The following is a 10,205-nucleotide window of genomic DNA, read 5'->3' as shown; positions in this document are numbered from 1 at the left end:
ATGGATAGATGTATGAGGCTTTGTTGTAAGAAGCAACCTTTAGGACAGTATTTTGTCAGAATTGGAAACTTAAAGATTTAGATGAAGAACAAACCGGGTCAATAGCTGAAAACTCGAGTGCCAGTTTCTTATCGTGGGAGGATTGAAGTCTTCAAATGTCCAATATATGCCCAGGTAATCTGAAGTTGAATTAGTTTCTTTAATGCTTGATTAGATCTAACAGGAACCCAATTAATGGTCTGGTTGAGTAGTCAGGCTCAGAGTACTGGGTCTTATGAGCAGCTGTCATGATCCTTAAGCTTAAAGGCTTATATAACCATTCACAACTTTGGGTCCTACTGGACTTGGGTTTGTTAGCTCTCATTCTGAATTTAACTGGCCTCTGCATTCTGTGCAGGTGCGATTATTCTTGTCATTCACTACCCCACCGCCCAGCTGTAATTCTCCACAGAATCAGTACAAGCAAAACAATCACTTTGCTATTTTCCAAGATCTAAAATGAATGCCATTTCAGCTTGAGCTGGACAACAGTGACAGAAATCCTTCCCAAAAATACATTACAGAACAAAAATTTCAAGCTGCATGTGATTTGAACTGAACATTTTAAAATGTTACAATTCAGATCGCTTAAATTTATTTAGTAATAAATCCACTATGTTGAGATATATAACGTGATGAGTCCTGTATACGTTCTGGGAGAAGAAGTTGTGGTGGAGTACAAATACTTGGTGTTCACCTTAACAACAGATTTGACTGGAAAACCAGCACCAAGGCTGTTTACAAAAAAAGGGGATGAGCAGACTCTATTTTCTAAGGAAGTTGAGATCCTTCAATGCATGCAGCAGGATGCTGGAGATCTTTTACCAGTCTGTTATAGTGAGTGCGGTCTTCTTTGCGGCTTTATGCTGAGGAGCAGCATTGGTGCGGGTGATGCATAAAGACTAAGTAAACTCATCAAAAAGGCTGGACTGTCCTTGACTCTTGAGTTAGTGGTGGAGAGGAGGTCACTAATCAAACTGTTATCCATCAATGGACAATCAGGCACATCCTCTCCGTGATCTACTGAATAAGCAGTGAAGCACCATTTTGAACAGACTCATTCAGCTCTGCTGTCACAAAGATCATTACAGAAAATCTTTCCTATCAGGTGCAATAAGCATATACAACAGTTTATCTCTGCAGCAGGCGAATACACATAGTTATACAATAGTCTGTTTTATTATTTTGTATATTTTGCAGATTGGTAAATCATTATTGTGTATATTACTATTCTGTACTTTATTATTAGTTAAGTCTGCACACTACTAAGCATGTTTTTAAATTTCCTGGTGTAATGAAATAATTTCCCATCCAGAATCAATAAGGTACTTATTATTATTATGATGCGTGACCCTCATTTTCCAGTGTTTCATCTTCCCATGCTGACTCCTAAGTTTAGTCTCACATCGAGCCAAGATCAAATGCATCACAAGATTCAGAAACAGCAGGTTAGATTTTCAAGCCCGTACGGTGATAGATCTGGCTTTATGGTCTTTAAATTAAATGCAAGTCAAATTGTTATTGTATTAGGTGATTGGCAATGAAAGACAGAAGGGAAATGCTTTAACATATTTCACACATCCATAACATCCAAAATGTGTGCAGTTCGTGAAACACCTTTGAAGTGAAGCCATGGCTGTAAAAAATATGACAGATGATTTTGTGCTCAGCAGGGTCCCACAAAGAAATAATTGACCAAGTATCTGTTTTGAGGATAAATGTTAGACAAGGTACCTGAGAAGGTTTTCTGTTTTCGTTTGAACTTGATGGAATTTGTTTAGTATTTCTCAAAAAATATCAGCACATCTTAAAAGCTGAGGTGTTATACTGGCTTCACCACATTTCCATCTGTTTCAGATGTACCCATAGATGAAAGTAATAGTAGGAGAGAAGATTTTATGGAGTTGAGGTCCCTCTTCACAATGCTTCCCCTTGGCTGTTGTGTTGTAACTTCAGTCACTCAAACAGCCCAAAATTGGGAATCCTGTTGCTGCGGGCCTTCAAATGCAATGCAATTACAATTGCCACAATTTGCAAACTTGTTATACAATGTAACCTGGAGGAGGTTTTGGCAGTCTTGAGGTGCGTGAAGGTGGATAAAACCCCAAGGCCTAGGAAAAAGTGGAAAGCTAAGGGCAAAAAAAAGATACCGGGTCCCTGACAAAAGTTTTTTTTATTTTCATTAGCCATTTTTTATCCTCGTGAGACACCAGAAAATTATGGTTTTCCTTTATTTAGGGCTGCAAAGACAAGCCTGGGAGCTACAGAACAGTGACCCTAAATTATTGATAGAAAAGTTACCAGAGGGTACTCTGAGAGACAGGCACTAGCTCCATATGAAAAAGTAAGGGATAGTCAGCATAACCTTGTATGTGGAAAATGGTGTCTCACATATTTGTTTTTGAAGAGGTGACCAAGAGAACTGACTAAGATGGCCTTTGACAAGCCCTGCATGGCAGGCTGGTCCAGAAGGTTATGTTAAATGGGATCTAGAATGAGCTAACTAATTGGATACAAAATTGGCCTAGAGACAGGAGACAGAGGATAGTAGTAGATGGTTATTTCTCTTTCCAAAGGCTTATGACCAATTCAGTACCACAGTGATCAGTGCTGGTCCCCTGTCATTTGTCATATATTAATCATTCGGTTGGGAACATAGTTGTCATGATTAGCAAGTTTATGGGTGACACTAAAAGTGTTAGTATAAGAGACAGTAAAGAAACTGATAAAAGGTGACAATAAGATTTGGATATTACTGGGGAAGTGTGCAAAGAAATGGCAGAAGGAATTAACCCTGACAAGTGCAAAGTGAACACGAGGAAATCTGCAGATGCTGGAAATTCAAACAACAACACACACAAAATGCTGGTAGAACACAGCAGGCCAGGCAGCATCTATAGGGAGAAGCGCTGTCGATGTTTCGGGCTGAGACCCTTCATCAGGACTAACTGAAAGGAAAGATAGTAAGAGATTTGAAAGTAGTGGGGGGAGGGGTAAATGCAAAATGATAGGAGAAGACTGGAGGGGGTGGGATGAAGCTAAGAGCTGGAAAGGTGATTGGCGAAAGTGATACAGAGCTGGAGAAGGGAAAGGATCATGGGACGGTAGGCCTCAGGAGAAAGAAAGGAGGGGGGAGCATCAGAGGGAGATGGAGAACAGGCAAACAACTAAATTTGTCAGGGATGGGGTAAGAAGGGGAGGAGGGACATTACCGGAAGTTAGAGAAGTCAATGTTCATGCCATCAGGTTGGAGGCTACCCAGCGGGCAAAGTGATACAGTTTGGTAAGTTAAACCAAGGAAGACATACACAGAGGACAGCTGATCCCTGCAGTGTTAAAGAACCAATAGACCTAGGGGTACAGCACATCATTCCCTGAAAGTGGTGACACAGCTGAACAAAACTGTGAAGAAGATATTTAGATGTTCGTCTCCATCAGTTAAGGCTATTGAGATCCATAGGCAATTTTAATCCATGTAACTGCATTTCATAGCTTTTCAGACTCTATTTGTAGCTGCTTCTGATTAAAGATCAATACCTTTGCTGCTGAGATCCATGATTTTGATCTATTGTGACTCCAAGGTTTTGTTGAAGTTGCATCAACTGATATAAATTCAGAAAAAAAAGTCACATAGGTCAAAATCATGGATTTTCTTTAGTGCTTAGAAAAAAAGCACTTGTATTGTTTATCTTGCAAACTGACAAAGCTCCAAGCATAAATCCAGTGATATTTTATAGTAATTACTATACAATGTAAAGGTATGCTTAGTTTTCACAAAACAGCAATGTATAAACTGTTTTGAAAATTTTTTTTTGGTCAGGGCATTTGGAGAATTCCTCTCTTCATCGTTGAAATGTTACCCTCATCTACATGGCCCATTGGGGCCTCACATTATGGCATAATCCTAAAATAGCTGTCATTTCTGACATCATAGAGTTTTGTACTGCCAGGTTGCATTATGTTTAAATTTCAACAAACATAGCATAGCTACCGATAGCATGAAATGAAGAGTGAAATCTGGATGTGCTGTAGATATTAAATGCAACAACAAGAATAATATGAATACTTCTGCCCTTCTCACTCTTCCACTGTAGCTCTTTTACATCTTCTAGTGTTCCTTTGGTTACTGCACATTGCTCAATGTCAGAGAGCTTCGTTTGGCTTTTCATTACTGACTCAAAGGATTAAAATCATTTTTCTGATTTTCTAAATAGATAGACAAAAAAGCATAGTTTTAGGGTCTGCAACTTCTCTGTCCATACTCCTTTCATGTACTAAATATGCAAAAGCAGAACCATTCAGTGATCTTTGTCACGACTTGTGCATTTATTTAGACCAAACCTCATAAAACACTTGACAATTAATTGTTTATATAATATCATATTTTGTATAAAATATTCCCGACACACTTTCAAAGATTTATCTGAACTTCCCACAACAGAACAATCTCTATGGACAATCCTCATGTTATTAAAATTTCTGAACTAAAGCTTTCTTCTGAAGATTAGGACTCTATTCTGGCACAAAGCTCATGGTCAACTCAATAGTATTGACCCCTTTCCTCTTACAGACTTCCAACAAGACAATGGAAAAATAGTACTAAAGCAATCTCTGTGAAACCTTTAAATTAATTGGAAGGACAGGTTAAGCATCCCTTCCCAGGCTAATTGTATTGAGGCCTTTATTACGTTCAAATAAGTCTCTTGAACGGGTCATGGTATTCACATTCCTGACACTAAACTTGAAGCAGGGCACTTGCTCTGAGCTGTCTCAGAAAGTGATTACCAGGCAGCTAGATTAAAAGACTCAATAGCTATGGAAAGGGATAAAATCAGATGAAATGGTAAAGCACTTAACTGGGGAAGGGCTAACTTTGAAAGGATGAGGCAGGAACTAGCGAGAGTAAATTGGAAACAGATGTTCAAAGGGGAAAGCACAGAAGTAATGTGGGAGAAGTTTAGGGACCACTTGAGCTGGGTTCAGGATAGGTTTGTCCCACTGAGGCAAGGAAAAAATGGTAGGAAAAGGGAACCGTGGCTGACAAAACACATGAGGCAACTCATCAAGAGGAAAAAGGAAGCATATGTTAGATATAAGAAGCAGGAAGTAGGAGGGGCTCATGAGAAATATAGGGTAGCCAGGAAGGAGCTAAAGAAAGGACTTAGGAGAGCTCGAAGGGGGCATGAGAAGGCCTTGGCATGTAGGATTAAGGAGAACCCCAAGGGATTCTATGTCTATGTGAAGAACAGGAGGATGATGAGAACAAAGGTGGGACCGCTAAAGGATAAAGAGGGCAACATGTGCCTGGAGGCGGAGGAGGTTGGGGAGGTCCTAAATGAATACTTTGCTTCAGTATTCACAAGTGAAAAGGATCTTGATCAGGGTGAGGACGAAATAGAGCAGGCCGGCGTGCTGGTCAATGTGGAGATTATGGAAGAAGAAATGCTGGATCTTCTTAAAAACATCAAGATTGATAAATCCCCAGGGCCAGATATGATACACCCCAGGTTGTTGTGGGAAGTGAGAGAAGAGATTGAGGGAGCATTAGCTATGATCTTTGAATCCTCTTTGGTTACAGGGGAAGTGCTGGAGGACTGAAGAATGGCAAATGTAGTTCCCTTGTTTAAAAAAGATAATAGGGAGAAACTTGGGAACTATAGACCAGTGAGTCTTACGTCGGTGGTCTGCAAACTACTGGAAAGGATTCTTAAGGATAGGATCTATGAACATTTGGAGAAGTACAGTCTACTCATGAATAGTCAATATGGCTTTGTGAAGGGAAGATCATGTGTCACGAGCCTGATTGAGTTTTTTGAAGAGGTAACAAAAGAAATTGATGAGGGTAGGGCAGTGGATGTGGTCTACATAGACTTTAGCAAGGCATTGCTAAAGCAGTGGACGTTGTCTATATGGACTTCAATAAGGCCATTGACAAGGTTTCGCATGGAAGGTTAGTTAGGAAGGTTCAATCATTAGGTATTAATATTGAAGTAGTAAAATGGATTCAACAGTGGCTGGATGGGAGATGCCAGAGAGTAGTGGTGGATAACTGTTTGTCAGGTTGGAGGCCGGTGACTAGTGGTGTGCCTCAGGGATCTGTACTGGGTCCAATGTTGTTTGTCATATACATTAATGATCTGGATGATGGGGTGGTAAATTGAATTAGTAAGTATGCAGATGATACTAAGGTAGGTGGCGTTGTGGATAATGAAGTAGGTTTTCAAAATTTCCAGAGAGACTTAGGCCAGTTAGAAGAGTGGGCTGAACGATGGCAGATGGAGTTTAATGCTGATAAATGTGAGGTGCTACATTTTGGTAGGAATAATCCAAATAGGACAAACATGGTAAATGGTTGGGCATTGAAGAATGCAGTAGAACAGAGTGATCTAGGAATAATGGTGCATCGTTCCCTGAAGGTGGAATCTCATGTGGATAGGGTGGTGAAGAAAGCTTTTGGTATGTTGGCCTTTATAAATCAGAGCATTGAGTATAGGTGTTGGGATGTAATGCTAAAATTGTACAAGGAATTGATAAGGCCGAATTTGGAGTATTGTGTACAGTTCTGGTCACCGAATTATAGGAAAGATGTCAACAAAATAGAGAGAGTACAGAGAAGATTTACTAGAATGTTACCTGGGTTTCAGCACCTAAGTTACAGGGAAAGTTTGAACAAGTTAGGTCTTTATTCTTTGGAGCGTAGAAGGTTGAGGAGGGACTTGATAGAGGTACTTAAAATTATCAGGGGGATAGATAGAGTTGACATAGATAGGCTTTTTCCATTGAGAGTAGCGAAGATTCAAACAAGAGGACATGATTTGAGAGTTAGGGGGCAAAAGTTTAAGGGTAATATGAGGGGGAATTTCTTTACTCAGAGAGTGGTAGCTGTGTGGAACGAGCTTCCAGTAGAGGTGATAGAGGCTGGTTCGGTATTGTCATTTAAAGTAAAATTGGATAGGTATATGGACAGGAAAAGAATGGAGGGTTACGGGCTGAGTGCGGGTCAGTGGGACTAGGTGAGAGTAAGCGTTCAGCACGGACTAGAAGGGCCAAGATGGCCTGTTTCCGTGCTGTAATTGTTATATGGTTATATATTTGACAATGTCCCTCATGAGAGACTCATCCAGAAAGTCATGAGGCATGGGATAAGTGGAACCTTGGCTGTTTGGATAAAAAAATTGGCTAAAAGGAAGAAAGCAGAGGGTAGTTGTGGAAGGAAAGTATTCTGCCTGGAGGTCGGTGACTAGTGGAGTACCGCATGGATCTGTCCTGGGACCCCTGCTATTTGTGATTTTTATAAATGACCTGGATGTAGAGGCGGAAGGATGGGTGACTAAGTTTGCGGATGACACGAAGATTGGAGGAGTTGTGGATGGAGCTGCAGGTTGTCAAAGGTTACAAGAGGATATAGATAGGCTGCAGAGTTGGGCAGAAAAATGGCAGATGGAGCTCAATCCAGGTAAGTGTGAGGTAATGCATTTTGGAAGGACAAACCAGAAGACTGAGTACAGGATTAATGGTCAGTTACTTAAGAGTGTGGATGAACAAAGGGACCTTGGGGTACAAATCCATACATCCCTCAAGGTCGCTGCACAGGTTGATAGGGTAGTTAAGAAGGCCTATGGATGCTAGGCTTCATTAACAGGGGGATTGAGTTCAAGAGTAGAGAGATCATGTTGCAACTCTACAAATCTCTGGTGAGACCGCACTTAGAGTATTGTGTTCAATTCTGGTCACCTCATTATAGGAAGGATATGGAAGCTATGGAGAGGATGCAGAGGAGATTTACCAGGATGTTGCCTGGTTTGGAGAACAAGTCATATGAAACAAGGTTAGCAGAGCTGGGACTTTTCTCTTTGGAGCGTAGAAGAATGAGAGGGGATTTGATGGAGGTCTACAAGATTATGAGAGGCATAGATAGGGTGGATAGTCAGTACCTGTTTTCCAGGGCACCAATAGCAAACACCAGAGGGCATATGTACAAAATTAAGGAAGGGAAGTTTAGGGGAGACACGAGGGGTAAGGTTTTTACACAGTGGGTTGTGAGTGCCTGGAATGACTTGCCAGGGATGGTGGTGGAGGCTAAAACATTAGGGGTATTTAAGAGCCTCTTGGACAGGCACATGGATGAAAGAAAAATAGAGGGTTATGGGGTAGTGTGGGTTTAGTACTTTTTTTAAGGATTATATGGGTCGGCACAACATGGAGGGCTGAAGGGCCTGTACTGTGCTGTAGTGTTCTATGGTTCTATGGTTCTCAAAGCCAGGGACTCCCTGCTTAATGAACCTTCAAAGTGGATAAGTCACATTTGAATAGCATTGAGAACCTGCATTCCGTGCATTGTAAACTCAAAGTATCCTAGCATAAATGGCAGAAGTATATCACCTCACACTCCACCCATTGACCCATCAATTCAGGCACCTCCTGCCCCAACAATGGAAAAGTCTATGGTTCCATATCAACCTCATCGGTTGACTCAGATAACAGAACCTGCATGGATGCAAATCATCCTCACTCCCAAGGGACTGCTTCTCTTCTTATTGTGTCCACGGACAGTCTATACATGGCCCCACCAGAACTGGACACATTTTTGCACCTTGTTGTTGAATTTGGCAAGATCTGCAACAGTACAGGGTTCCTCTAGCAATGGGCATTGCAGGAGATGTTGCATGGTACGTGGCTCAGTTCCACATTCACAAGTTGTTGGGCTGGTTGTCAATCCCTATTTGCTTAGTGACACCTTTGAACGACCTACACCAGTCCTGAGTCTGTTAAGGCACTTCCAGGTTACAATTAGCTCATGGGGGAAGGCTTTCATCCGGTGGGATTTCCATCGTTGGGGGTTGTTTGAGACTGGCGAGCCAGTCTTTCCACAAGGCGATGTGGGCTTCAGATGGGGTTGATTGTAATGGAACAACACTGTTCATGAAGCTCTTCCTTGACTTTAGGCGGCTGGGTGTAGTTGTATGACCATGTAGAGGGTGCCTCTCATCTGATGTTTGACTGAGTCATTCTTTCTTGCTGGCTCCCATTCTTCTTATATTGGGGGAGCGATACCCGCCAGCATATATAGGCTGTTGTTGTTTGTTGGTTTTAAACAACCTGTGATAAGTCGGCAGCTTGCATTCAGAACAGCATCCATCTTCTTAGCATGAGTAGACCTTTCCCATGCAGGGCAGACATATTCGGCAGTGGAATAGCAAAGAGCAAGTCCACAGACTCGCAATGTTTTCGAGCTTGCTCCCTATTTTGTGTTAGTGAGCTTATTCAGGATGTTGTTTCGTGCGCTCACTTTTGCCTTTGTCTTATGATATGGTTCTTGAAAGTGAGGCATCTGTCAGGGGTGACTCCTAAATAGATAGTGTGCTCGCAATGCATCAGTGTCACTCCACACCAGGATACTTTAAGCTGTTGTTTGGCTTTACGGTTCCTGAGGTGGAATGCACAAACTTGCATCTTTGACGGGTTTGCGCGGAGGTGGTTTTCTTCATCGTAGGATGTTAGTCCCTCCCAGGCCACAGAAAGCGTTTTCTCCACGGTGTTAAAATCAGTGCTTTGGGCAGTGATGCATAAGTCATCAGCATATATAAATCAGCATATGACATCACCTACAGGTTGGTCATTCGTGTAGATGTCGTACAGCAGCGGAGCGAGCACACTTCCCTGAGGAAGACCATTCTTCCGAATGTGCTGCCTGCTGTGCCACCTAGTTCATCTAGGGACTGCTTAAAAGAAGAGGATGATTCCATCACTTTAGTATCTAAAATCCCTTTCAGAAAGATTAGAGTGGAAATAGGATGGGGATTTAAAGTTATATAATTTTGGTTAAGATCACTTCACATTCTCAGTTGATATCTATTCTAAATCAAGGTATAAAATAAATTTATTACCAAAATATGTATATGTCATCATTTTCTTGCAGGCATTCTCAATAGAACAAATACAATACTATCAATGAAAAACTGCACACAACAACTGACAACAAACAATGTGCAAAAGAATTCAAACTGCAAATGCAAAAATAATAATAAAAGTAATACTGAGAACATGAGTTGTAAGTCCTTGAAATTAGTCCATCAGTTGTGGAATCAGTTCAGTGCTGGTGAGTGAAATTATCTACGATGGTTCTGATGTCTGATGGTTGAAGGGAATAACTGTTCTTGAAACTG

The sequence above is a fragment of the Hemitrygon akajei genome, chromosome 4 (genome assembly GCF_048418815.1).
Source record: "Hemitrygon akajei chromosome 4, sHemAka1.3, whole genome shotgun sequence".
Lineage (NCBI taxonomy): Eukaryota > Metazoa > Chordata > Chondrichthyes > Myliobatiformes > Dasyatidae > Hemitrygon > Hemitrygon akajei.
This window is presented reverse-complemented; position numbering follows the sequence as displayed.